Source organism: Glycine max, chromosome 5, assembly GCF_000004515.6.
Source record: "Glycine max cultivar Williams 82 chromosome 5, Glycine_max_v4.0, whole genome shotgun sequence".
Lineage (NCBI taxonomy): Eukaryota > Viridiplantae > Streptophyta > Magnoliopsida > Fabales > Fabaceae > Glycine > Glycine max.
Genome location: NC_038241.2, coordinates 23,555,701 through 23,583,230, shown reverse-complemented (window position 1 = coordinate 23,583,230; position 27,530 = coordinate 23,555,701). Strand labels below are relative to the sequence as shown.

General features: G+C 33.6%; 1 pseudogene; it reads left to right on the top strand.

Moving 5' to 3' along the window:
• Positions 1-7,688: 7,688 nt before the first annotated feature.
• Positions 7,689-10,712, top strand: LOC100792532 (sucrose synthase 2-like; annotated as a pseudogene).
• Positions 10,713-27,530: the final 16,818 nt, after the last annotated feature.

Sequence of the window (27,530 nt, the reverse complement as noted above, 5' to 3'; positions counted from 1 at the left end):
ACTCTAACATACCCAACATCACTAATACATATGTTTTTATTCTTTTTACAGGTGTTGAGGAAAGAATTCATGAGTCTCAAGAACCTCTGGATTTGAGGTCAAATCCTTTTCAAGGGGGAGGGAATGATGCAATCCTACCTCCCAAGGGCATTGGATAGAAGACTCCAAGAAGATTGGGCCAAAGATGCAAGAGAAGGCCCTAGGGTTCTCATGAGCCTTAGGGTAGATTTTAGGCCCATGGGCTAAGTATGAGCCCACTTATCTTTGTACATATTAGATTAAGGTTTCATTATTTTTGGGCCTTGTATTTAGGGCTCCATAATGTAGGTAGGGTACCCTAGAAATATAGGATTTTTCAGCCCTTGTATTTTAGGGCACCTAGACTAGTTTTTGTATTAGGGGTAGTTTTGTAATTTCACATGCACTAAGTGAATATTTGATGTGTGTAGTTGGAAATAAGTTTAATTGAATTGGTTGAAGCCCAGTCCAATTAACTTTTAGAGGGGGAGGTGAGCATTTGCTTACTACACCCCATTGCCACATCATATAGTCATACTTTGTGCATGTCCTTCATGCTTTACATGCCTCATGACACCTAAGCACACTTAGTGAAGAATCTTGGAATTGATCTTGGATTAATGGGCTGAACCATAACTAAAATTCACTAATCATAATTAGTGAAATTTTGGCTCCAAAGTTTGGCTCCACAAATTCAAGTGAAATTTGAATTGAAATTCAAATTTCCCTCCAATTTTGTGTGGCACTTAGGCTATAAATAGAGGTCATGTGTGTGCACTTTTTTCAACTTTGATCATTTGAATATTAAACTTCAGATTTTAGAGCTCTTTTAGAGCACAAAATTTCGTGCTCTTCTCTTCCTTTCCCTTCATTCGTCTCCTTCTTCCTCCAAGCTCTTATCCATGGCCTCCTATGGTGGTGAGCTTCTTCTAGACTCATCTTCTCCTTGAAGTGGCGTCTCCTCTCTCTCTTCCTTCTCCATTCCGCTGCCATTCATCTTCCAAGAAGCAAAGGAATCCATTGATGAAGAAGATCCTAGGCCTACAAGCTCCAATGGAGTTTACATCATTGTGGGACCCCCAAAACCTGCAAATAGGCCGGATCATGAGGTCGATGATCCCCTATATTTGATGACATTGACCATCCCATAGCTTTTTTTGAAGCCTTTCCAGGTCATGTGGGATGCTACCGTGTTTAGGGTGTTTAATGAAGACTTCCCATTGTACATAAAGCATGAAGATCTCTCTGAAATTGCACACGGTGGTCAATGTCTTAGCATATTTGTTATACAGTTGTGGATTATGTAAGACAATTTAGATTATTGTTAATAACTTAAGTTATTTTTTAAAATTCATACATAATTAACTTTGTGTTAACAACAATAGGCATCTAACTGAGACAGGTATGCGAGCAGGGAATTTCAATGTGTATGGATTTCTCGAGCCACAGTCTATCTAGAGATCTAGGAAATCACAATTTGAATCAGAAAGTTACATGAAAAATTGGATGCAGAATTCAAAACGCGATGTCTACTTAGGAGCCTACCTAAATGGGTAACTAAAACTGAACAATTGAATTTAAATAATGTATAATACTACAATAACCCATATTGGTCTCCACTGCAGTGCACACTGGCAAATGGTCATCATTTTGCTTAAGGAAAATCTTGTTGTCCGGTTTTGTTCCTCGCATAACAGGCTAGACATCTACCTTAAAGGAATAATTAACAGGTCAGTATTGTTTTTCAATACATTTGCATTACCATTACTTAGCAAGATCAATATTTTAATGTTCCTTGTATTCAACAGTGCTTTGAAAGGACTTGATGATACTCCACAACCTAAATCCAAGGCTGGTGCTAGGTGGATTGTTGTTAAAGTAAGTGATTTAAAGAAAACTTTTACTTATATATATTTTATGTGTGTGTACACTAATTGTAGTTAGCGTTTAATATCTAAATTTCATTATGTATGTAGTGTAATAGACAAAAAGGAAGCACTGAGTGTGGCTATTACATGATGCACTGGATGTCCACTATAATCTTAGGAAGTTTCAGGAATAATTGGGAAACGGTAATTGTTTATTTCAAACAAAGTTGATTTTCTTATCATTGGTATTACATTATTAACTTAGGTTTTATTTGATCATGCAATATTTTAATGATGTTAGACCATTGGAAGCTGAGAGATTGAAGGCGCTTCGCATCCAGTAGGCACAATATTATCTCAAAGTTAGAAATCAAACTTAGGATGTTAGGGAACTATGTAATTTTAGGTTACTTAGTTTACTAACTTGATTTACATTTTTTACAATTGTTGTTTCATTTTAACATTGAATATTTTTTATTAATAGTTATTAATAAATTATTTATTCATAGCCATCAATGGATTTTTTTTACAAATGATATATGTTGTGTTGTGCGGTCTGATTTGAAATTTACAGGTTAAATTTTGGATTTTTTGTGTATTTTAAAAAAAATCCTCATAACAACATCGGTTTTTACAAAAAACCGATGTTAACTTATACGTTAACATCACTTTTTGAGTGAAACTGATGTTAACATAACAAATGTTAACATCGGTTTTCTACAAAAACTGATGATGTTAATGCATAAGTTAACATTGGTTTTACATAAAACCGATGTTAACACAAAACTGATGTGAACTGTTAACATTCATACCTTTTTTTGGTGTAATTCTTATTATATAACATCGGTTATTTAAATAACCGATGTTGTCAATTCTACGTTAACATTGGTTCTAGAAAATCGATGTTAACGATAATACTTTCAACATCGGTTAAAAACCGATGTGGAAAGTCATAAATAACCAATATAAAATGCATATTTTCTAATAGTTTGAAAAACTTAATTAATCCCAAAAAAATTAAGCCATTAAAGAATTCTGCGAAATTCTTGATTTGCAGCCCAAAAAGTAAAATGGAAGAAGCTTTGTCCTTTCTATCCCTGATCGTAAATAAACCAAATTGCAAGTCCCACATGCATGATATAATACCCCATCCTCCCTTTCTTCACTTGTGACTATTGACTTCCTCAACCAATCCATCCTTCTCTCTATCTACAGGTTCACAATTATCTTTTCCCATCTTCTTTCCTTTATCATTTTTTATTTCATCTTCGTCATTGTTAATGCCCCCAATCTGTAAACCTTGATTTTACTTTTATGTATAAATTCGGAATTTTGATGTGACAAAGACGTTATAATTATCTCGTTTTCTTTTTCTTTATTTTCTTCCCCTTGTAAAACAATATTTGTCTATTTTGTCACCTTCAGCTATTCGTGTTTGTTTGATTCTCTCCACTCAACATAACTTTATCATTTTTATTTAGAGATTTTGCTACATTTGATCGTTGTTTCTTTCAATTCCGGCCAACAATTGGGCTTCGTCGTTTACTTGTGATTATGTGATCGAAAACACGTTTTGTATGTTATGAAACAATGTGTCATACCCTAATTTCGTCTGGGGACCATTGTTTGATTGCATGCAACCTTTGCTTGACCGCTTCGAGATACTTGGCACCCATCGTTAGGCAATCCGTGAAGTCCGTGACATGCCAGAAGTCAAAAGAAAGCATTGTTCCACAATCCGTGAAGTTCCGTAACATGCCGGAAGTCAAAAGGAAGCATTGTTGCACAATTTGTGAGGTTCCATAACTTTTCGGAAGCCAAAAAAGGGATGATTACGTAATCCGTAAGGCTCCGTGACATTACGGAAAGAAAACAAGTATCATTACGAAATTCGTAAAGTTCTGTAACGTTATGGAAAAAGAATCAGCAAAAAAGGCAGGGGTGTATTTAGTAAACAGGGGGTGCAAATAGCAACCAGGCCCACTTGGGCCTTCCAGGAAGTTCCTCCAGAAGGCGGTGCCTTCTAGAGGAAGCAACCTTGCTTGCCTGGGCGAGCTAGGTGCAAGCTTCTCCCTCTTTTCCCTATAAATAGGGGGAGGAGGGAAGAACAATAATGTTCAACCCTCCTGGTATCTGAGAATCACTTAAAATTAGTGAGAAAAATTTTTTCCGTGAAGAAAAGACAAGGCGCTTCCGTAACGCTTCCGAGACATTTTCGTGGGTGATTTCGTGAAGATTTTCCACCGTTCTTCGTCGTTCTTCGTTCGTTCTTCGTCGTTCTTCGGTCTTCAACCGGTAAGTTCCCGAAATCGAACTTTTCAATTCATTCTATGTACCCTTAGTGGTCCCCACTTGTTTCACGTGCTTTTATTTTCATTTTATTTACTTTTCGTACCCCCTTTTGATGTGCTTTAGTCATTTATTTAAGTCATTTTCTCGCCTAATCAAAAAATAAAATAAATTTCCACCGACCATTTGGATTGTAACATCTTTTAATTTCTATTAAAATGAAATCCGACCATTCGGTCATGCCGTAACCACATTTAAAACCAAAAAAACAAGCAAAATAATAATATAATAATAAAAAATATATCTTTTAGTAAAATAATCAAAAAAATCAAATGGACGTTTTTCTTAATTGAATTGACTAATAACTAAAGTTAAACTAAGGCTAAAATCAACTCACAAAATCAAGCTTTGTCTGCAAAAATCACTGAAAACCGTTTTAAGGTCCAACGTCTTAAACGATCCTCTTTGCTTTTATCGGTTAATATGGACCATTCGAAAGCGTAAAATCAACACATCACTTCACTGCCTTTTGAAAGAACTGTGTAGGTCTGATTTCCTCTTCGATGGAGGATACGTAGGAGCAAAAGCCCCACTTTTGTCAACCTCAAAAATAAAACGAGACGAAAAGTTTAGATACATGATTTCACACAACTCTAGTCTAAGGTTGTTGTCCTTTTGGGACAAACGTGAGAGGTGCTAATACCTTCCTCAAGCGTAAAGATAACTCCCGAATCTGGAATATTCTTTATGACCGGTTTCCTTTGGTTTTTCTAACGTTTTCCTTTCAATAAACGTTGGTGGCGACTCCACGCATTTTCCTCCCATGGAAGACGCACCCGTGAGCCTCGCCTCGCTCGCCCGCAAAAGGGCAGGTTGCGACACAATGCAATAGCGTTTTTGGTTTATGAATACCACTTTAAAATATTGATTATTTTTATTCCTAAGTGTGTTGTGCAAGGATTGTCATGTGTGAGACTGTTATATATGTTATGAATCACTCGTTAATTTGTTTAGGCATTTGATGGTTTTGGGTTTTTTTAATGGCAAGTGGGTTTGGTGAATCAACAAGGAGATCACCCCCAAGGGGAGAAGGGGAAGAAGGAGAAGGAGAATGGGTTGGTCATCATGGTGGTGGCGATCGGCGGCTGTTAGACAAGTGGCCTCAGATATCTTAAGAAGGGGGGGTTGAATTAAGATATTCCAAACTACTTCCCCAATTAAAAATCTATTTCACTTTTTATTCAAGTTATGAATTCCCTTAATGACAATCTTCTTAAATATTGATTCAAATAAAACAATTTGAATATGAATATAAAGCAATAATAAATAAAGGAGATTAAGGGAAGAGAAAGTGCAACCCGCTTGAGAGTTCCACTATCTTGTAAATTCCTTTTACAAGTTCTAAACACACAAGAACAATCCTTCCTTTGTGTTTAGAATTCTTTTACAACAAGAGACTCACGGTCTCTTAATCCCTTAGAGAATGAGGAGAAGAAGAAGAATAAATCTCTCTAGAAAGAGATGGATTTTACAGATTGAGCACTCAAATAATTCCTTAATGAATTGCAATTGAATTGGCAAAGGAATTCTTAAGAGGATAAAATGATTTTGCTCTTTGAGAGGATAAACACTTGTTGTTGTGAAAAACTCTGAGCAAATTCGTGTTTAAGTCACATATATATAGACCATTGGTGGTCATGAATAAAGCCTTTGAAAAGTTGTGACTCTTAGAATTATTTTTCTGAAAATCCTGTCTGGTAATCGATTACAGTAATTGTGTAATCGATTACAGCTTTAAAAATTTGAATTAAAACGTTTATTAACTGCTGGTAATCGATTACCAAAATTGAGTAATCGATTACAGAGTCTAAAATTTCGAATTCAAATTTTAGTAGTTGTTATAAAATATATTTGGCCACTGGTAATCGATTACATCCTCTGGTAATCGATTACCAGAGAGTAAAATCTTTGAAAAACACTTTTTAATTTAAATTACTTGGCCAAACCTTCTGCTAATTCAATTAGGAATTCCCTTCCTAATTTACTAGTGATCATCTTGATGTTGTGACTTGTAATCTTGAAGTATTGTCTTGAATTTAATCTTGAAAAGCCCATTTGCATCAATTTTATCATATCATCATGATCATCATCAAAACACCAAAGGCAATTGCATCTACAACGGCGTGGTTGGTGATGGTGGTGGTTTCCGTTAGAGAAGGAGAAGAAGAGGAGAAAAGGAAGAAGGTGATGATGTGGCATTGAGGTGTTAGCAACAAGGCGTGATGACGTGACACTCCATTTTCCACGCACATCATCACTCCATTTTTCAGGTACTTGGTTGAAAAAAAATGAATGTTAGGCAGTAATATGAAAATAGCCTATAAATCAAGTATGAAAAACTTAATTAAACCTTAATTTTTTAATAAACTCTTGATTAATTTATTTAAGAAAAATTGCATAATTTTTTTGCGCGATAACACAACAACAAATAACAATAGAACATCATATCATATAAAAGGACACATGATCATAATGATATTTCAAATCCATTAATAGTTCAACATAATCTCCAAAGAGTACAACTATTGTCTGAATACAACTAAAAGGAAATACATTAATTTTAGAAGTCTTATAAAACACACTACTAGAAAAATGTGTTTTTAGGACGTTGATTAACGCTTGTTGATAAAAAAAAACTCTTAGAAAGAAACATGGTGATATTTTTGTAAATAAATACAATCCTTCTACGACGGTTTTGCAGAAACCATCTTAGAATGTTTGTCATTCCACGATGGTTTTTAGAAAACCGTCTTAGAAGACTATCATTTTAAGACAGTTTTTACAAAACCTTCTTAGAAGGTTTTCCGCTATTTTTAATATTTGATGTCTCCCTCTTCTCTCTCGTGCTCTTTGTATTCTCACTCTCCCACTTACTCTTCGACTCCCCCTCTAGGGTTCCCAAGCCGTTGCAAGAGGGACCAAGGCCACCTCTCCATCAATGCCTCCAAGACTAGATCCACTGCCTTGATTTCGTCGATGGTCAGTTATTCCTCTGGTGCTAGCGAAGACAAAAGCAAAAATCATCGTGGCTAGGCTGTTACTGGTGAAACCACCGACTACATCTATGATCTCCCGAATGAGTGTCTGGCTTCAGTGTTTCAATTTCTCAGCTTCGCTAATCGGAATTGCTGCTCCCTCGTTTGTTGGTGGTGGCTTTGGATCAAAGGACAAAGTCATCACAGGCTTTCTCTGAACACGGAATCAGATTTGTTTCCAATGATTTGTCGGTGGTGGTTCGATTTGGTGACAAAGTTCGTGTTGAAGTGTGATCACAAGTTTGTGAGCATACGCGATGACACACTCATGATGATCTCGCAGTGGTGCCCTAACCTCACACAGCTCAAGCTCTGGGTGTGTCGTGAGATCAGTGACACTGGAATGGAAGCGTCTAAGAAGAACTGCAAGGGACTGGATAAGCTTTCCTGCAGATAGTCCATGTTTGAATCCAAAGGCATGAATGCGGTGCTTGACAACTACATCACGCTAGAAGAGCTCTCTATTAAGCGCCTCCAAGGAATCATTGACGCGGTAGCAACGGAGCCGATTGGTCCCAGTGTGGCTGCGACATTGCTGAAAACCGTTTGCCTGAAGGAGCTCTACAACAAACAATGTTTCAAAATGTCGATTCTTGATGCTAAGAATCTCTCTAGGTATTGCAACGAGTTCATCTCTCTTCTCTCCAAGTGAAGGTTATGTTGTGATTTTGGAAACTTGGTAATCTTAAATTCATCTTTATGAATGCTAAGTATGTGTGATAAGTAAATAAATAATTACTCTTTTTTTTGCAAAGGTATATTGATGGGGGCAAAGGAATACTAAAACCACATGACTTTTTGTACGAGGTAGAAAAGCTTCTTAAAGAGGATGAAGGGATACAAAAACTCAAAAGTAGCCCTTTTGTCAAAGAGCTAACTCAATATCTCTCTCTTAAGTTTTAGCTTTGATATCAATAAATGAAAGACAATACTTGTATTTTCACAAGTTTTCCTTGTTATTGCAATTTTTCAAAAGTTATTCTTTCTGTTTTGACATGAAGCAATAGTTCTGCCTCCTTTTGTGTCTATAGCTTTGTGTCCAAGATCTGATGTTTAGGAGTATGTTTGTGTTCCTGCATTTGAACTCAATGTGGATAATCTGAGTGTTGCAGAATATCTCCGACTCAAAGAAGAACTTGTAGATGGATAGTAAGGGTTGTTTGACTTATCTCTGTTATGTAAATTATTTTCTTTATTACTATTGAATGTTGTATTTATTGCCTACGATATAGAAGGTTGCCATCCACCAAAGTGTTGAACAAGATAAATGAATTGTGTTTTTAAATTATTATGCAGGTCCCTAAACTATTTGACAATTTTTAATTAGAAACCTGTGCAGAGAAATGTAATTATAGCATGGTTTTTGAAAATTTGATCTAGGTGCATTGACAAATATGTGTTTGAACTAGACTCTGAGCCATTTAATGCTACATTTGTAAGACCAACTTGATCATACTCCATTGTTGACAAATATGTGCATTGACATCTGTCATCGTTCATGCTATGTAGCAAAGAATGTTTGGAACCTCTCCTTGCATTTCTTTGCACACACAAATATGATGTCCATGAAAGTTTGTCAAGTATATGGATGAAAGCAATATTTAGTCATTTTGAAATAGTGATATATAATTATACATCTCAGTAATGTTACATGATTCACAAAAATCTTAGAAACAATTATATTTATATGCAATAATTTTGCATGATTCACATAAATCTTAAAATACCAATGAATAAATATATTCTTTTGATGGTGAAGATTTGTTCTTTTACTAAACATTAAATTTTAGTGTTACTCTTATTTTACCTTCCTCATTCATTATAGTTCATGAATTATTTCAGTGTTGTTTCAACTAGCTGGTTGTAAATTTACGTTCCTTATATATTTATGTAGGCAATGATTCTAAATGATAGCTTTCATAACATATCCAAGCACCAATCTTCCTTGGCAAAGGCAGAATAATTACTTTCTAGACTCCTACCCAATACACCATATTCTAACTTAGAATATGAGTAAGCAAGAATCTCTACAAATTGATGTAATTATGAATTTTCATTAGTTATGGAGCTATTTACTTACATGTAGAAGTAGCTATTCGTTTTCTAGATTAACTAGATTAGATATTTTGTTTCTTCCTCATTATTTGGGTGTAGACTACAAGGATTGGGATTTGAAAGAGGTTGGGGTGATACAACAGAGAGGGTGTCAGAAATGGTGCATCTTCTCCTAGATATCCGTCAAGCTCCTAATCCAAACACCTTAGGGTCATTTCTAGGAAGAATTTCTATGGTGTCCAATGTCATAATTGTATCACCCCATGGTTACTTTGGCCAAGCAAATATCCTGGGTTTTCTTGATACTTGAGGATAGGTATTATTTTATAAGTTTTATTGAATTCTACGTGAGATCAATTACAAGTAAAATTACCACCAAAAGTTCTATTCTAGATATGACAAGAAATATTTTATCACATTTTATTGAAAGCCTTGTGGTGCTTCTAGGTTACTAGATTGATACCAAAGGCAGAAGGGACAACATGCAATCAGAGACTGGAAAGAGTTAGTGGAATTGCACACTCATACATACTGCGAGTACGTTTTAGATATAAGAATGGAATTTTGAGAAAATGGATTTCAAGGTTTGACATGTGGTCTTATCTAGAGACATTTGTAGAGGTAAGTATTAGCTGATGTTTAAATTTTGATCTTGTCTTGCCTCGTTATTCTTTCTCTTCTCTTTTTCTCCATGCACTAGTGCAAAAAGGAAGTTAAATAAGTATACATTTCTAGTTTTTCTCATTTACATTTTTGTATAACTTGGAAACATTTTTTTTGTCAACTGATATCAGGGAAATTTTGATATATGTAATAATTAGCTTAAAAATTGTTAGATTTTTTTCTGCATTTAATTTGCATGCCAGAATTCCAGGATGCTAAGCAATTTTTGACCTTATATGCCACAATAGTCTTATGGAATTTCTAATTTATTGAATATGATGGTCTCTTACTATATAAAGGATGCATCACACGAAATTGCGGGTGAGTTACAAGGAATTCTAGATTTGATAATTGGCAACTACAATGATGGAAATCTTGTTGCAACCTTGTTATCTTATAAGGTAGGAATCACACAAGTGCAATAAATCTTCAACATCTACTTATTATCAAATTCAAAGATCAATCAACTTCAAAATTCATAATCACCCATTATTTTGGCTTGGAAGGATTCCAAGACTTTCTTAATGTTTTCTTTACTCGATTTTCCATGTAGTGCAACATAGCTCATGCCTTGGAGAAGACCACACATCCTGATTCTAATATATATTGGAAAAAATATGAAGACAAGTACCATTTTACTTGTCAATTCACAGTTGACCTTGTTGCAATGAACAATGCAGATTTTATAATCACTAGTACATACCAAGAAATTGCAGGAAGGTAATTCTTTTATAGAAACATAATACTTAACATGAATGTTTGATTATTGTTTTCATCACACAAGTAATTAATGTTTCGAAGATTCATTTCTCTTTAAGACATGTCACATTATATTTTAAATATCATGTGATCTTTGTATGGTGCTCTAATTTGGATCATCCTGCCACAATCTAACAATATCCTTTTTTATCTCTTTTTGTCTCTTAATAATTTGGCTTCCCATGTTATGCTTTTCATATCTCCAAAAATGCACAGAGTAACTATGCATTCATGATGTTGAATGTGCATATTCAATTTTCCACTAATTTTTGTTATAGACTCAAAAATTCAAATTGAAGTAATACTGATGAAAGATTTGCGTTTCTCTTTTGACTTAACTTAGTCATGAGTCATGACAGCATGATGAGAATTTCTAATCTAACTTGAAGTCAATAAGATTTCATCAACAAATAATTGAATGGTACCCTTAATTGAATGGTTTCTCATTTTCAGTAGAATTATATTATTTAAATAAAGAAACAAGCATAAACGTATGTGCAAATATGCTTGGGTGGCTAGAGTCAATTTTTTAATTTTTTTAGAAAAAAGATATTATAAGACGGTTTTTTGAAAAATGGTATTAGAATTCTCAATCTATATTTTTTTTATAAAAAAAAGAAGATATTCTAAGACGGTTCTCTAGAAAACTATCTTAGAAAGACAGTTTCTATGCATAACCATCTTAGAAGGTCCACTTTCTAAGACTGTTTTCTAGAGAAAATGATTTCTAAGATGGTTCTTGACAAAAACGTCTTAGAAATTGGACCTTATAAGACAGTTTGAGAACCATCATGATGATGGCTTCAAAGATTATTGAAAATTGTTGTAAAAAGTCCTTTAGAACCATCATAAAAAATGATTTTTTTAGTAGTGACAACTGCTATATGATATTACAAAACACCTAAACCTCATTATATGATATTACAATCGACATCCCATCATATCAAATTTGATGGGATATCAATTGCTGCTCCTAGGTACAAGAGGTGACAGAGGTGAGCAACTGAATTTGTTGTTGATGCTAGGATTTGGATCAAGATTCTCATAATCAAACATAGATAATACTCTGGTGAGAAAGGTAAGCCGATGCAATCCTACCCCCCAAAGGCATTGGATAGAAGACTCTAAGAAGATTGGGCCAGAGAGGCAAGAGAAGGCCTAGGGTTCTCATGAGCCTTAGGGTAGATTTTGGGCCCATGGACTAAGTATGAACCCACTTATCTTTGTACATATTGATTAGGATTTCATTATTTTTGGGCCTTGTATTTTGGGCTACATAATATAGGTAGGGTACTCTAGTAACGTAGGATTTTTCAGCCCTTGTATTTTAGGGCACCTAGACTAGTTTTTGTATTAGGAGTAGTTTTGTAATTTCACATGCATCAAGTGAATATTTGATGTGTGTGTTGGGAGATAAATTTAATTGAATTGGGAGAATTCCAATCCAATTAAATTTTAGAGGGGGAGGTGAACATTTGCTTGCTACACCCCATTGTCACATCATATAGTCATACTTTGTGCATGACCTTCATGCTTTACATGCCTCATGACACCTAAAAAAACTTAGTGGAGAATCTTGGACTTGATCTTGGATTAGTGGGCTGAACCATAGCTAAAATTCACTAATCATAATTAGTGAAATTTTGGCTCCAAATTTGGCTCCACAAATTCAAATTCAAATTCAAGTGAAATTTGAATAGAAAATTCAAATTTTCCTCCAATTTTGTGTGACACTTAAGTTATAAATAGAGGTCTTATGTGTGAATTTTTTCATCATTTGAGGCATAAAATTTTGTCCTCCTTCTCTCCTTCTCCCTCCACATATCTTCTCCTACCTTCAAGCTCTTATCCATGACCTCCTATAGTGGTGAGCTTGTCCTTGACTCATCTTCTCCTTGAAGTGGCATCTCCAATCATCTTTCTTCCTTCTCCATTCTACTATCATTGATCTTGAAGAAGTAAATGGCTCCATTGATGAAAAAGATCCAAAGCCTACAAGCTCCACATGGAGCTACAACATGTGGTATCAGAGCATCTTCGTCTGGGTGATGTTCTTTTGCCTTCCTCTATCTTTTTGTTCGGTCAATTCACTTTAATCCCTTGTTCTTCATCTTATTCTCCATGTGTATCCTTCATTATCTTATGGTTTGGTGTTGTTTATAGTAGATCCAAAAAAAATAAACCGATTAAATCTTAGATCTACACTTGTTCTTGCATTTGTATGGTTCAAATTTATAGATATACTCTTGAATCATGTTTTTATGTTGATTTTAGGTTATATCATTTTTTAGTCATAATGTTCTTGTGCTAGACCTTTAGATCTCAATTTTCTTGCAAAATATTTATTAGAAAAAAAAAACACAAAAATCTAAGTGTAAATCACTTAATAATATTGATTATAGTCATGTTTAGTCATAATAATTGTCACATTATGTTCTAAGTTTGTGTTGAATTTTGATTTTGTTGATTGAATTCTAGATACATTTGTTCATGTATTCTTGCTATTCTTAGCTTATCATTTGAATTTTGAGTCTAATTTATGCATGTTATTTAGTTCATAACATGTTCTAAATCAATTCCTTTAAGTAGTCTTGTTGTTGAACTTTTTTTTGTTTTCTATGTTTCCTATATGATGCCTATGAAGAAATTGAGTTGTGGTGCTGAGTTGTGGCTGGATTTGTGAATCAAAATAAATCTTAAGCTCTCTTGAATTGTGTTATTAAAGACAACTGAGTATAAGCAAACACAAATTGTAACTATCCAAGCCTTAAGCAACATAAACACCATTCTTGATTTCTAGGTTGAAATCGCTGGTGCTAGCAGCTTGAACATACGAACTTGTAAAAATTAGTGGGAATTCGTCACTAAGAATTTTGAGCTTACATTTTTACTGAAATAGCTAGACATCGGGAAAAAAATTAGAAAACAAGAATCAAGTGATTTTGATAAAAGGAAAAAATAATAAAAATCATACAAGTTGACTATTATGAAGGAAGGCATAGGTCACATCTTAGACCTCACTCCCATAGGAGAGAAAAGGAAATAAAGCTTCAAGAGGCTAACATTAACCTCCCATACTTCCATGGGAAGGACATTGTAGAGGCTTACTTAGATTGGAAAATAATGGTAGAGCAACAACTTAAAAGGAAGTCTACTTCAAAATCTTATGGCTTTCACTCTTATCCAAAGAAAGACCAAGGTCAAGGCGTCTTAGGGGTGGCACCTTTGAAGCCCAACGATGATAAGGGGAAGACAACAGAAAAGCAACCCCCTAAGGCTAGTATGTAAGAGAAGACTAGCTCTGTAAAGTGCTTTAAATGTCTTAGAAGAAGACACTTTACTTCTCAATGCCCCACTATGAAAACCATGACTATGAGGGGCCAAGACATTTATAGTAGCCAAGATGAGGCTACTACTTCACCTTCCTCTAGTGAAAGTGAAGAAGCAAAAGAGGAAGAATCTAGTGAAGAAATCTACTCCCAAAAAGAAGGACAACCTTTAATGGTTAAGAAGGAGTGTAAGGAGGTAAGTGTCTCCTCCAAGAGGTTAGCTAAGAAGGAAAGTCATTTTACAACAAAGACAAACATTAAAGAAATTTTCCCTCTTAGACAACCTCCATATCTTCTCCTTTGTAAAAAGACACTTGTTAGCACTGCCACGCCTCTTAGGCTTGAGGTTATTCCTCAAGTAAAGTAGTTGTTTTTCTATACTTGTAGCAGCACTCATTGAGTTGGTAAGGAATCATGTTCCCTCATGGGAAGATGCCTAGGAAAGGGGGTTTCAGACCTTACCCTACTCCAACATGCTAAACACCACTGATATATATGTTTTTATTCTTTTTACAAGTGTTGAGGGAAGAAGCCCAAAGTTTCAAGAACCTCTAGATTTGAGGTCAAATCCTTTTCAAGGGGGAGGGAATGATGCAATCTTACTCCCCAAGGGCATTGGATAGAAGACTCCAAGAAGATTTGGCCTGAGATGCAGGAGAAGGCCCTATGGTTTTCATGAGTCTTAGGGTAGATTTTGGGCCTATGGGCTCAGTATGAGCCCACTTATCTTTGTATATATTAGATTAAGGTTTCATTATTTCTGGGCCTTGTATTTAGGACTCCATAGTGTAGGGAGGGTACCCTAGTAATGTAGGATTTTTCAGCCCTTGTATTTTAGGGCACCTAGACTAGTTTTTGTATTAGGGATAGTTTTGTAATTTCACATGCATTAAGAGCACTATATGATGTGTGTGTGTTGGGAGATAAATTTAATTGAATTGGGAGAAGCCCAATCCAATTAAATTTTGGACCATCTTAAGGGGGAGGTGAGCATTTGTTTGCTACACCCCATTGTCACATCATATAGTCACACTTTGTGCATGTCCTTCGTGCTTTCCATGCTTCATGACACCTAAACACACTTAGTGCAGAATCTTGGACTTGATCTTGGATTAGTGGGCTGAACCATAACTAAAATTCACTAATCATAATTAGTGAAATTTTGGCTCCACCAATTCAAATTCAAATTCAAGTGAAAATTGAATAGAAATTCAAATTTCCCTCCAATTTTGTGTGACACTTTGGCTACAAATAGAGGCATTATGTGTGCATTTTTTCAACTTTGATCATTTGAGAATTATACTTCAAAGTTCAGACCTAATTTGAGGCATAAAATTTCGTGCTATTTCTCTCCCTCTCCCTCCACTCATCTTCTCCTACCTTCAAGCTCTTATCCATGACTTCCTATGGTGGCGAGCTGGTTATTGACTCATCTTCTCCTTGAACGTCTCCAATCACTTTTCCTCCTTCTCCATTCTGTTGCAATTGATCTTCAAGAAGCAGAGGACTTCATTGATGAAGAAGATCTAAGGCATACAAGCTCCACATGGAGCTACATCAGTTTATGAAGATCAAATAAAAATGGGAGTGAAAAGAGAACAAGAGAGAAAAGAAGAGAAAAACAAAATTGATGAAAAGAGATAGAAACATGAAAAGAGAGAAAAGAAAGAAAATAGTGGAGATAAAAAAGGAGTGAAAAAAAAAGATGAAAATCAAGAGAGAAAAATACAAAGCTTGTTCATGAGAGAGAAAGAGGTGGAGAGAGTGATACTAGCTAGGCTACCTATGTATTTACTAATGCCCCATGATTATTGTTTTTATTCTATTGCTTTGCCTATAGGTATGGAAGGATTATTGAAGGAGTTTGGGGATGTCTTCCCTAAAGACAACCCTCATGGGTTACATTTTTTGAGAGGGATAGAGCACCAAATTGATCTCATTCTAGGAGCTTCCTTACCAAATAAGCCAGCATATAGAAGCAATTTGGAAGAGACAAAAGAGATCCAAAGGAAAGCGGAGAGCTTGATGGAAAAAGGATGGGTGAGAGAAATCTTGAGCCCATGTGCTATGCCGTCATTCTGGTAAATCAAACTCTATCTCAACTTCTAAGGTACGTGGTAGGTAAGAATTTGAAAGCTTGGGAGGAATGCCTACCCCATGCTGAATTTTCTTATAATATGGTAGTATACTCTACTACTTATTCTTCTTTTGAGGTAGTGTACAGTTCAAGTCCATTGTCCCTTCTTAATATGTTACCTTTTCCTAACACTTATGTTATGATAATAGGGATGAGCTTTCTAAAGCCAATTTTTTTTAAGAGTTTGCATGAGAAGGGGAAAGCACAAATTGAGAAAAAGATTGAAAAATATATTGGATATTTCAATAAGGGGAGAAATAAAATGGTTATCAAACCAGGTGATTGGGTTTGGATTCACTTGAGGAAGAATAGATTTACTTTCAAAAGAAAATCTAAACTTTAAGAAAAGGGAGATGGTCCTTTTCAAGTTTTAAAGCGCATCAACTATAATGCATATAAATTTTTCTTACCACTAGACTATGGTGTGAGCAAAACTTTTATTGTTATTGACTTGACTCTTTGTGATGTAGGTACCTTTGACATCAATTTGAGGGTGAATTCTTCCCAAGAAGGAGGGTGTGATAGAGGACTATCCAAGGAGGAAGAATTTAGCTTAGGTGGACTCAACATGGATGGACCAATCACTTGAGTAAAGAATAAGAGATTTTAAGAAGAGCATGGCAAGAGACTAAATTCTCTCGTGGAAGAAAGAGAAGAAGCGAAGCTCATTTATTTTAGCCAACATTTAGAATAAGATTTATTTTCATTTTTAATTATATTTTTGGGCCTATTTTTGGACTTGTAATGGGCTGCTACCTTTTTATTGTTATTTTTAAGTCTTTTAATTATTAAATTAGTTATTAGGCCTTGGGCCTAATTTAGGATTATTAGTAGGAGCTATAAATAGACTCCTTAAACACTTTGTTGACAGTTTTTATGAAATTTCATATTAGACACAGTTAAGATTGTCTCTCTTGGTTCTTGTGTGAAACCTTAGGTTCTTATCAAAGAATTCTATTCTTTGTGGCGAATCATCCTCAACTTATCAATCTCCTAAGATTGTGGCATTGTTCTTTTCATCTCCTTCTCTAATTCTACTTTTTCCTTTTATTTTCCCCAATTTCATAAAGCCCCAAATTGGTTTCCCAATTTGCTGAAGCTAAAAATTGGATCCGCAAATTAGGGTTCCATCATGATCCATCCATTGGAATGTCACAAACTCGATGCCTTCCATCCCTTACTCTTGCATGGGCGACACATCTTAACTCACGGTGTACCAAACCATAGCTTTCCGCACCACATCCAATAACTTCCACCTAACTTAACCCAAATCCTTAGGCTCTAAGGTTCATACTCGTGGATTAGCCATTGAGATCAGCACACAAGGGTCATTCTCACCCTTATCAATCACCCGTGGATTAATCATCAAGATCAATACACGAGGGTCATTCTCACCCTTTAACAAAGATAACATATAAGGATATGGTACGAGAAACATCATCATTATCAAATAATAAACTTGGTACAACATCAAGAATTCTAAGGTATCTCAATCTCATATGTGTAAAACAATGCATTTTAATGGTGATGACGTATCAAATACGTCCAACTCTCAAGTACACTCTTATACCAACAAGCTAGTCATAAGTTTATCTAAACGATCTTGCCTAAACTTTATTAATCTTTTATGTCTTTTATGCTAAGACATTTTTACTTAACAAGGATAATTACGACATATTTAACTATAATTATTATAATAATCTATGAAATATTGTTATTTTAGTATAACCTTATGTTCGTATATTTTGTCATTTTAACTTTATAAGTATTTTTACTTATAAAATAAGAGTTTCTTAATTAATAAAACTTGTGTGTCTCATATACATATACATAGATGTGACCTACTTAAAATATAGTAAAAAAATTTCCTTTTTTTAAACTTTAACACTTTATCAAATTGTATCGCATCATTTCAATATGTATTTATTCAAATAAAGTTGTAACATTTTAAAGGTACATCAAATAATAATTTTTTCTTCATAAAATAATAATTACAATAAGGTTATTATCTCCTAAAAGTTCCTTTGATAAAATATTATTTGACATATATATTTTCAAATTTGTCTATATTTTAGGAAACATATAAAATAAAAACTTTTCACATGAAATAAGAAACCTTCATATTCATATTTTTAAGGAAAAAAAATCATTTCAGATTCATACTATTTGTCTCTTATTTGTCTTTGTATAAAATGTGGGGTTCTTATATTTCTAGAATGATCCTCATTTCAATTTTATAATATCTGAATCTAGAAATATAATCATCAATATCTATATACTAAAACTGAAGTATGTGGAATATACTAAAATACCCATGGCTGAGAGCTTGACAGTTGTCCAATTTTTTGGTTTTTTGGTCATTTTATGCCCCTCCAAGTTGGTTTGGTTTTGTGCCACCTTGCTGCCATGTGTCATTTTATGGTTATGGGTATTGTGTTGGTTTTAAGCCGCGTAGCTTGGTGTGTTGTTGAGTGATTAGATTGTCGTTTCCAGTTTTAGTGGTTGGTGGTGTACGTGGCTTCTTTTCTGGCATTTTTGAGTCCCTTCACTGGAAAGTTGGAAGCTGCTAATTTATGTTGGGTTTGCATTGTTTCTTCTTGATTTTGATGTCCTCTTTGGTTTCACTTTTTTCCTTTGTTTTTAGTTGGCTTCTGTCTTCAATATACATGTTCTATTGTTTAGCATTTTGGCGTGAGGCTGTGGTTTCCACTTCGTGATTTTCGTTCTTCTGTGGTTGAAGGTTTGAGTTTTGTTCGTCTGTTGTGCATGTGTGTTTTTGTCAGTTTTTTGTTGTTTGGTGGTTTTGGTATGTGCATGTTTATGTTCTTCTAGCACGTGTTCTGTTTTATTGTTTATTATTAACAAATTCTTGCTTTTCTTTTCGTTAGCTTCCATTTGTCTGTTGTTCGTTGGATTGCATTTACATTGTTTTGGATTGATCATATTATTCCTTTAGAGCTATAATTCTTTGGTTCTATTTTTTTTTGCTTTTTGCTAAGTTAGCTATTTTGTTTTTTGTCTCTTTTCACTGGCCTCGATGGTTGGATTGTATTTACATGGTTTTTGATTAACCATATTATTGTTCGTCTGTTGTGCATGTGTGTTTTTGTCAGTTTTTTGTTGTTTGGTGATTTTGGTCTCTGCATGTTTATGTTCCTCTAGCACGTGTTCTTGATTTTTGATTAACCATATTATTGTCCGTCTGTTGTGAATGTGTGTTTTTGTCAGTTTTTTGTTGTTTGGTGATTTTGGTCTCTGCATGTTTATGTTCCTCTGGCACGTGTCCTGTTCTGTTTTTTATTATTTACAAATTCTTGCTTTTCTTTTCGTTGGCTTCCATTTGTTTATTGTTCATTGGATTGCATTTGCATGGTTTTGGATTGATCATATTATTCCTTTAGAGCTATAATTCTTTGGTTCTATTTTTTTGCTGTTTGCTGAGTTGGCTATTTTGTTTTTTGTCTCTTTTCACTGATTTCGATGGTTGGATTGCATTTACATGGTTTTTGATTAACCATATTATTGTTTTAGAGATATAGTATTTTGGCTTTGCTTTTCAGCTATTTGCTGACTTGCCTATTTTGTTTTTGAGTTGAGGTCGTTGCATGTATTGGCTGACTAGATTAACTGATAGTCTAATACTTTTGTGCTATGTTGGCATTGATGGAAACCTTATTGCATGTGTGGTTTAAGCATGGGTTGCTATTCTGTTTTTTCAAAACAAAACTTTGTTGTGTTTGTTTTTGGCCCCTTCCATTTGTTTGTTGATGGTTGGAATATTATTTGTTCGGAGATATAATTTTTTGTTTCTGCTTCTCTACTATTTGCTGATTTGGCTATTTTCTTTTTGGTTGAGGTTGTTGCATGTATTGCCTTAGTAGTTCAACGAATAGTATCATAGTTTTTATGGCATTTTGGCATTGATTGAAATGTTATTGCATGTGTCATTTAAGTCTGTGTTGCTATTCTATTTTGTGTAAACATAAGTTTCTTGGTTTTGTTTTTGTGGGCTTCCGTTTGTTTGTTGAGGTTTACATTGCATTTTCATGGTTTTGGATTTATTACATTTTTCATTTAGAATTGGCAGGTCTATGCAATTTTATGGCGAGGATTCCTGACAAGATTAAGTCTATTCATGGGTCAAAAGAGACGCTTAAGCTTGCTGTCAGAATCACGGATCTTTGGTTCGTTGGGACTCCCAACAAGTCTGAGCAAGCGAAAATGGTTTTTGTTGATTCTGAGGTATATTTTGTGCTCTCTATTTGATTGTTGGATTGTTGTTCATATCATTGATTGATTATATAGTTTGCATATTTCAGGGTGATCAAATTCATGCTGTTTGAACCACCTCAAGTCTTGGAAAGCTAATTTGAAAGAGAATTCCACTTATGTTATGCATAATTTCAAAGTTTTCAAGGATGCTGGTCAATTTAGAGTGTGCAAACATGAGTACAAGTTATTTTTTATTGGAGTGACGGTTGTTAGAGAAGCTGATTTGCATGAACTGCCTTTTAAGCAATTTAGATTTGTTGAATTTTCAAATGTCGTTGTTGGCAATTTTGTGGCTGGCCTGTTGGTTGGTGAGCGCAATCACAATTGGTGCTTTCATTTTGATCATAACTTCTTTGGTTTTTTTTCAATGACCTGTTTTCATTTCTGGTGGTTTAAGATATTATTGGGGTCGTTGATCAGGTGGTCTTTCGGCATGTTTCATCAAAAAATATCAGGGTTGTTTTTAGAATGAAGGATTTGAGGTTATGGTTAACCGTAATTTTTGCTATCTCCTATATATATTTGGTTATTTAGAGTTTATATTGTCGAGGATTTTATTTGTCATTTTGCATGATGCTTATGTCTATTTGATCCTTATAAGGTAATGGATGTAATGTTGTTTCTTTGCTGTAGTGGTGAAATTTTATCTTGCACACTTTGGGAGAATTACTGTATGCAGTTCCTATCCTATTTGAATGAACGTGGGAATGATAGGCCGATGGTTATTATATTGACACATGCCAGAATAAAAGATGTGCAAGGTAAGTGTGATATTCTATTTACTGATTTGGGTACTCATCAGATAAGTTTTGGCGTTGTTGTTCTTGGCATTTACAGGAAGTTATCCAGCTTCAGTGAGCAATTCCTTCAAGGCGTCAAAACTATTGATTAATGATCCTATATTGGAAATTCAGGAATTTAAAGAGAGGTGTTTTGCTTATCATCTTTGCTTTGTGGCTGTTAAATTCATGTATCAATTGTCTTAAGTGTTTTCTGTTGCTTTTTCCTATTTATTCGATTGCCTTAGGCTTTTAGATTTAGGCGTTGAGGTGAGTCCAGTTTTACTACCTGGCGATCAAGCAATTTCACAAGTTTCAGGGGGAAGCCAACTATCATCAAAGGATTCGTTTCTTTCGAAAGCTGAAGTCAAAACTATTTCTGAGATCAATGGCATTTCTGAGGTGGACCTGTTATCTGTGTTTATTGTGTATTCATTGCAATTGAAAGTCGAATTTGCCTAGATTTGTTCACATCCATATATTATGGCTAATGTCTCTGATACTGGCATTTTATTGTTGGCAATTTGATTGTTATGGTTTTCTTTAAGGATGTTGTTTGTGTTACGGTGGGCACTATTAGCAAAATAGTCATGGATAACAATTCATGGTGTTATCTAGCTTACCTTCAATGTCATAGGAAAACTGACATCCAAACAGGACCATTCACATGCGGATGTGGCAAGGATAATGATCAGCCTGTTCTGAGGTAATTGGACTTTTAGTCCATTAGCATGTTTTATTCAGGATTTTGTATTTGACTAGCATGTAAATTGGTAGGTATAGAGTTGAAGTAATGGTTACCCAAAACAATGAGAGTAGCAAGTTTTTGCTCTGGGACCGTGAATGTGCTGAATTGATTGGTCAAATAGCTAATGATGTGAATAAGGTCAAGATTGAAGTATGTTCATGTCTTATCATATGCTGCTTCTTATTTTATGTATTATATTTTGTTCTTTCAATTGTAACTGGTGGCTGGTGGATTTGTCCTCTTTCTGGCAGGATGGTGATCTTGATTTGAATGGTTCCCCTCAAGCACTTGACAAACTGTTGGGTCATGTGCTTGCTTTTAAGGTCAGGATTCAATCAAAATTCAAGAATGTTGTTGTTCTTAGATACTCAAATGAACTAGACTTGATCAATGTTGTTCTCGAGATGCTGGCTGATAGTGAGGTGTTCTTTTCTAATGTCTATTTTAGTTGTTGTTGTCATAATGATATGATGCATGAGTTTGACTATCATCAACTTATATATGATACAGGCATGTTCCAAAATAGATCCTTCGAACGTTGATTGCAATAATGCTACCCATGCTGAATGTGTAAGTTAATGTTGTTGTCATGAGCATTGATATGTTATATTGTTTTTTATTTATCAGTTTATGTTTTATGCAGCAATCTCTGTCTGTTACAGCCTACCATGATCTAGTTGCAGGATTCCCTTTAACGCCCAAAAAGCGGATGTCATCTGATGAAGTTGATGATGAGTTAGGAAGCTCGCAAATTTCCCCAGCCCAACTATCGTCTAACAAATTAACAAGACATTATGATAAAAGTCAATTTGGCTGATTCCAGATTGTTATTGTTGTGTTTTCATGGTGCTATTAAAATATTGTCATATTAAGCAGACAATTATGTAGTTTTCGTTATGGCTACATTTGACAATTCCCCTGGCGTTTCTTTCAGCCATGCAGATGCTTTGGCCATTTGAAAACTGTTTTTTTTTTATTGATGCTATTATGTCCCTTGCTGCTGTACATTTCTCCCTTTTATATTCTGTCAGTCTGAAGCTAACTATGACTTAGTTTTAAACAGGTTACAATTCACTCAGTTTTAAGCAATCAAAACTAGCCAATTGTCTATTAGCATGTTTTTTTGTGGATCTTTTAGGCGTCCTAAATTGTGATTTGCCCATATTATGTGTTCCTGTCGTAGTATTGCAAGTTTTCTTATATTAAATATGGCACTAAAAACAATTAATTTTTCCACTAGTCATTGTTTAGTTGTCCTCGATACAATTGAACTGTTTTTTATCATACATTTGATGGTCTATATGCTTCTAACAAATTAATGGAGGAGTTAACCTAAATTAAAAAAAAGTAAAGGAGATAAATTGATGTTCAAATAACATCAAATATTAAAAACAACGAAGAAGAAAAATTTAAAGCTACATTGGTGGTCATACTGATACTTGATACTCTCACGTTCTTAATTTGTTTCTTGGTGAACTGTTTGATGAATTCCATTCCCATCTGAATTGCATAAAAATAATAACAAAAAAACCAGATTAAGAATAAAATGGAATCCAGAGGATTGTGTTAAATTTTTAGTTTCAGTTTTCCTTCTCAATCCACGTGCTCTTTAAATTAATAAAAGTTTCTATCTTGACATCATATTTCCTCATTTAGAATGTGTTTGGCATGAATGTTATCACTCCATTTTTCCAGCTATCACTGCTTTGCTAAAATCATGTGTTCTATATTTCAATTGCAATTTTTTAGTTCATTGATGGCTTACGCAAGTATAATCTTGATTTTAACTATAGCAAAGTAGAACTATATAAAACAAGTCTAATCTATGGACAAGAGAAATCAAAAAACAATTTGTGGTATGCCAGACAAGGAATATATAAACAACCAATGCGCATCTCTGATATAAACGTTGAGTCAAGTTTTTTTTGCATGTTTTGTTACATAATGCCAAATAAAAGATGTAAAATAGAAATTTCATATTTCAAGTTGAACACATGAGCTAATAGATTTGAGCGTACAAATTAAACAAATTTGTGTTAGTGAATGGAAAATTCATCACTATATATACAATATCTTCCATTGCAAGGTTAGTAGCAGTTACAGAAGTCAATATTTGCGCCAATGACTATGATCATTTCTATCTTACCTATTTTGAATTATGGCCTTGGTTTGGGTGTCTAGATTGACACCAGAGTCCTAAATAGACAATATCTTTCATTGCAAGCTGTGCAACAGTCCAAAAACCCAATTTTTCCCAAAACCAAGTGTCATGATTTCTATATTACCAATTTTACTAGTTGTTAATGTTGCATCATAGTTTTGCTATCTCATTTACCCTGGTCTCATCTCTTTACCTTACAACTCAGTCAATTCTATCATTACCCTTTTTCAATATGCAGAATTAGCAACATGCAAACATATCTAATCCAGCAAATTCCACCACTAATAGTCAGCCTATGATCCAGAACCAACAAAATGCCTTATGTCCGATTTCTTTCATCTTCTAATTTTATTGTAGTTTCTGCAGATTTAAAACAAGCATTTGGTTCTTCGTTTGAACATAAATCTATTGGTTAGTTTATAATTCACTCAATTCTGCCTTTAGTCATTTTCAACATGCAGAACTATCAACATGCAAAGAGATCTGATTCTGCAAAAGCCGGGATCAATAGAAAACGTATCATGCAGCAGAAGCGACATGCTCATGCTCAGTCATCTTCACAACCGACAGTTAACTACACTTCAGAATATGATAGTGAGACATCTGATATAGCATGTTCTGCAAGAAATCAATTTACTTAGCTGCCTTAATCACATTTTCTTTTGTTTCCTCTCTATTTTTTAGTGATTGCGTCTAATTCATCAGAAAGTGAAAATTCTGAATCCACACAAGGTATTGAAAAAAGAATGTTTCATGCTCTTTTTTGCTATGGTTCAAATATTGCTATTATATCTATTTCTAATTTTTGCATGTTCAGGGTCTAATTTTATGACTTTCTATGAGGATTGTCAATCTCCAACTAATCAGCCTGTAATCAACACTGAAAGTAATGACTATAATTCTGATTTGCAGTTTCAGATGCTACTGTACATGCTCTTAAATTAATATTCAAAATTCTTATCATCATATTGTACTATGATATTAAACAATTTCAGGATATTCTGATCTTGGTGATCAACTCATCCAATGTAGATATTGTAATGCACAAATGTGGTATGATGAAAGAATATCAAAAAATAAAATTTGTCAGAATCCAAGGTTCAACTTATGTTGTGGAGATGGCAAAGTTGAATTGCCATTATTACAAAATCCACCCCAATATCGCCAACGACTTCTGTTTCATGATGATACAATTGATAGTAAAAATTATCAACATAACTTATAAGCATACAACATGATGTTTGCCTTTACTTCCGCTGGAATTAAGGTAGACAAAACAATTAATAATTCAAGAGGACCTCCTACAATCAGAATACAGGGTCAACCATGCCACAAAATAGGCAGTCTATTACCAATGCCTGGGAAAAAACCCAAATTTGCACATCTATATATCTTTGTCACAGAAAATGAAGTGTAAAATAGAATTAATGCCATGAGGTAGAAGTTCTTTTATTTCTATCAGTGAGAAAATTATTCATTCACATACAATAGTTTGTGCAGTTATGAATATTTTTAAATATTGTTTTTTCAGTCAATATTATGGAATTCAGAGCCATATTGTTTCAGCTTTAAGTCACATGCTCGATCAAGACAATTCTCATTCTAAAAGTTTTAGAATGGCCAGGGATACACTACTACAAAAAGCAATTTTAACATCAGCTTATTAACATCGTTTTTGTACAAAACCGATGTTAAGTTAAATGCGGTGGCATATTTGTAAATAAAGAATCATTCTTAACATCGGTTTTCCAAAAAACCGATGTTAATGCATACACGTTAACATCGGTTTTTGAGAAACCGATGTTAACTAATGATGTTAGCATCGGTTTTCCAAAAAACCGATGTTAATATAAACTTTTTTTTAATTATTTATATATTTTAAAAAAATCATATATTGCGTTATTAATTATATTTTAATTAAAAAAAATATAATAATTAAGAAACAATTATAAATTCAAAAGGTAAACATTTAAAAATTAAACTAAATTTTTAAAATCAATTTCGTAATTTTAATTTTATTATTATTTAATCAACAAAATTTGATTAGACTTCATCATATTTTTTGTCATTTGATTAAGCAAAGTTTTTTCTTCACTGCTTAAATGACCAACATACAAATGAAGGTGAAATTTAATATTTTGGTTATTACCAAATGCATTGTGTTAAGAGTAAATAGTGGATGCTACTAAAAAAAGAGTAAATAGTGGATGCTACTAAAAAAAAAGTAAATAATGTATGTTAATAATTTAATTTTTTACACTAATATTTAATAATAAATTATTTTGTACAATTTTTTTTCTCATGTTAGTTATCCTAAAAATTGTAGTAATAATAAATTTTAACTAATGAATGATATAAAAAAATTATATGGTTTCTTTATAGAAATTAAAATCTTGCGTAACTTTTTTTTGTCAAAGATCGATCTACTGCAAATGTCCAAATGTAGTGTGTGACTACTATCCAAGTAAGTGTAGGGATTAATTTTTTCGGATTGATTAATTTTTTTTATTCGTAAAAATTAAACATAAAAATATATAATAACTATTCAACCAAGAAAAGACAAAAAAAATAATTGTTTAGTCAGATCTCTTTGACCGATAAAATAATTTATTTCAATGGACATATTTCAGAATAAATATAAAATCATTGTTATTTATAAAAAAATTCTAAAAATTAATTTAAGATATGATTCTTGCATAATACTAAATACATGCCGTTAAAAAGATACATATTTTAAAAAATGTGATTATATCCCATGAAAATTAATCAACATTATAATGATTTGCTCAAAAAGATCCAAATTTTTAAAATTATATTGAGCTTTATAGAGTCAAAAACTTTAATTATGATGATTATTTAAAATAGAAAAAATTTACAATTTATTATATAAAAAATAATTGTTAATAATTAAAATGCACTATGCATGATTATTGAAAAACATAAGTATCCATGTATTCCTGATTTTTTTTTAATTTTTATTTGAAAACTTTGATTATTGAAAAATAAATCAAATATTAAGTTGTATTTCGATAAATTGTTGGTCCAAATAGTAGTGGGTTAAAGTAAGATTTTGAATTTGGATATCGTAGATGAAAAAAAACATTGTTAAGTAGTTTAAGACCATCACGTCATCCATGATTCCGACCAATAATCATAATAAGTGAATAATAATTATTGTATTATTCATTGATCTAAGGGATTTTAATTAATTTAAAATATTAAATTATCTATATGTCACATAATTATTGATTAGGATCATAGATAATATGATAGTCCGAATCACTTAATAATTTCTTGATTGAGAGGGAAGAACATATGAAATCATTTTATTTGAAAAGTTAGGTAATCAAGTTCATA